Source organism: Gavialis gangeticus, unplaced genomic scaffold, assembly GCF_001723915.1.
Source record: "Gavialis gangeticus isolate Ggan-Ray unplaced genomic scaffold, GavGan_comp1, whole genome shotgun sequence".
NCBI classification, from domain to species: domain Eukaryota; kingdom Metazoa; phylum Chordata; order Crocodylia; family Gavialidae; genus Gavialis; species Gavialis gangeticus.
Window position 1 is genome coordinate 11,157,190 of NW_017729018.1, and position 2,818 is coordinate 11,160,007.

Below are 2,818 nucleotides of genomic sequence, written 5' to 3' on the forward strand. Positions count from 1 at the left end.
TCTGTGCTGCAGGGGCACTGCCAGCAATCCCCTCCCTTCCCTTCCCTTCCCGTCACCTTCCTGCCCCTGTGCAGTCACTGACTCCCGAGCCGTGGGATCCAGGAAGCTGGGGGCAGAAAATCAGCTCGTCTGCCCATGAGGATGTGACCCCTGACCCTGCCTGCCAGGCCTCTTGCTCCCCAGCCAGCCCAGCTTGGGGCCTGACAAGCAGCAGGCAGGCCCTGGGGGGTGGATTCTGATTGGGGGGGGGACCCCATGGCCACCGGATTTAAAGCTCACATCAGCTGGGGATGCCCCACTTTAGGCTGGGCTGCTGGGGCATTTGGGGCCTTGCCTGCTCTCTGGGGTTGCCATGTGCCCCATGAGCTAGGGACATGCCCAGCCTGCCCTTTCCCTGGGCATGGGGGAAGCTCGCAGCCCTGGTGGGACCTACAGCTGCCAGCCTCCAGCATCTGTGACACCCACGCTGGGTGGAGAAATGGGCAAAGCTGGACTGGGATGTGCCCCCCTCCCTTCCCCCCCAGCTGTGCTGGCCCTTTAAGTAGGAGCTCCGGGTTGTGGCCCAGCTGGTTTTTCCAGAGATGCATCCAAAGGGCGATGCTGTTGCTGGTGGGGAGGAGCAGCACGTCCCGGCCTGCAGCCGCTCTAGCCAGGGGCAGCCTCTGAGCCCCAGCAGGCTCCGGCAGGGGGTGCCAGGCTGCAATGTGCCCACCGAGAGAGGCAGCAGCAAGCAGGAGATTTGCCAGCTCTTCCCTGCCCTTTCATTGGGCTTCTGGGGTCCCCCCTTCCCGAGCCAGCCAGGCCCTTCCCTGCCCTGATCCCCTGACTCCTGGAGCTGGGGCTTGGAGAAGCAGCCCATGCACAGGGTGAAATCCAGGTGCTCTCCCCCTTGCATGTGGGGTCTGCTCAGGGCACTGGGGCAGGGGATGAAGGGTGGAGACCCCCCCATAGGGAAATGCCCCCCAGCCCATACCCCTGGGGATGTGGCCAGGGTGGTGGGGGACAGAAGTGACCCTGCTCAGCTCAGCTCCCAGCTGCCAGTCTGCCCCCACCTGCACCCCTTGCTCAGAAAAGCCAAGGGGGGTTCTGCCAGCTGGTGATGGCTTTAACTCTTACTCCTAGCAAAGGGCCACGCCTCCCCCCAAGCTGGGACTCAGTGATGTGACAGACCCACTCTGGCCACCTTTGAGACCCTGCTCCAGCCGAGAGTGGGGGCACCCTGCATCCCTCTGCTCCTCCCAAGACCTCTGCAGGGGTTTGCCTTGGGCAGTGCCATACCTGGCACCTCAGCCCTTCCTAGTCTGGCTGCGTGACCTCCCTTTCCTTCTCTGTGCCTCAGTTTCCCCCACTGGAAAGTGGGGCCTGTGCTCTGGGTCTGCTTCTGTCATGTGGCTGGGAATGGGGCCATGCAGGAGGCTGGAAAGGGGCAAGTGCAGCCAGACTGGGACCCAGCTGCCCACAGCTGGGTGAAAGGCGCCTCCCTCCCCCTTCTCTCTCCCACCAGCGGTTTCAGGGCGGGATCTCGCCTTGCCCAACAGGGTTTACAGCTGGGTGCCGTGGCTGGCTGGGAACGCCGCACCGCCCACTGCACCCCGATCTCCCGATTAGAAGCACTGCCAGCTCCCACCCCCACTGCTCTCCTGGCCCCACTGCCTTGTCCCATGCGCGCCTGGGGGGAATCAGTGCAGCTGCACCCTTGGGCCCAGGCCCTGCTGACTCCAAGCTGGAAACCCCCTTGAATTTCTCAACAGGCCTGACCTAGCTGGCTGCCCCTTCCTGGCTGACCGCTCCAACAGCTTCAGCAAGGACTCGGAGGCAGGCCGGTGCAGTGGTTACAGCAGCAGGCGAGAACTCAGCTCCAGCCCATGAGGTTTTTTTTTCAGCTTGGCCTCCCCTGCTATCTGCACCCAAAGGATGATTAACTCCCTTGGCCTTATCAATGCCAGCCCCCTCCCTCCCCCCGGCAGGGTGGGCGACAGCTTGTCCAGCCCCACATACAGTGGGGTCCTGATCCCAAGGCAGGTCCGTGAATCATCCCGCTCTGATTGATGACTTGTCCCATCCTGGAGCCCTGGTCCCGGCGCCACTGCGCGCTCGGTGCTGCGCCTACAAAGACAATCCCTGCTGCACAGACCTTATCACGGGAGCAGTGAGCGTGGGGCGGATGGGGCCCGGGGATTTCCAGGTGCTATCAGAGAACGATAAGGGGCCAGAGAGGCCGCAAGGCGCCTGCCTGCTTCCTTATTAATTGAACTCTGACCGATGACAAACATGGAGGATAGTCTGTTGTCAGGGCAGGCCTGTCCCCGTGAGGGAGGGGACAACAAGAGGGGCAGCAGAGAGAGCAGGGAACACCGTACCCCCCCTTTGTTATCAAGGGGGCTGTTTCGATGCAGGTTGTACCCGTGAGCACCAGCAGCTGGATTCACATCTGGGGCTGCAGCCCTGCCCTGGCATTGCCCCAGCCCAACCACGCTGGCTCCAGCAGTCTGCACTGCAGACTGGCACTAGCCTCACGGAACAACCCACCTGGGGCAGGGGCTGAGCTCCTCAGCCCTTCTCTCCCAAGATGAACACCAGCCAGGCAGTACAGCGCTGCTTCATTTCCTTGACAAGGAACCAAGACCCGCCCCCCCCAAGTGACTTGACCAGGGCCACACAGACAGCCGGTGGCAGAGAAATCAGCCACTGGCCCCTCCTTCTTCTAAACCAGGATGGCAACTGGCCCTCCTGCTCGTTAAAGCAACAGGTTCAAGGATCCCAGTAACAAAAGAAAGCAAAGGGACTGGTTGAGATGCATTAAGAGCCAACAACCCTT

At 62.2% G+C, this 2,818-nt stretch overlaps 1 long non-coding RNA gene across 1 annotated transcript in view; it reads right to left on the bottom strand.

The window, feature by feature from the left end:
- Window positions 1-902: 902 nt before the first annotated feature.
- The window catches only part of LOC109294908, an 11,706-nt gene continuing 9,790 nt past the window's right edge, over window positions 903-2,818 (bottom strand). Inside the window, exons 2-3 of the long non-coding RNA XR_002096645.1 lie at window positions 2,414-2,419; window positions 903-914 (exon numbers count right to left, since the gene is read on the bottom strand). This is a non-coding gene — a long non-coding RNA (uncharacterized LOC109294908). The remainder of the gene's footprint in view (window positions 915-2,413; window positions 2,420-2,818) is intronic.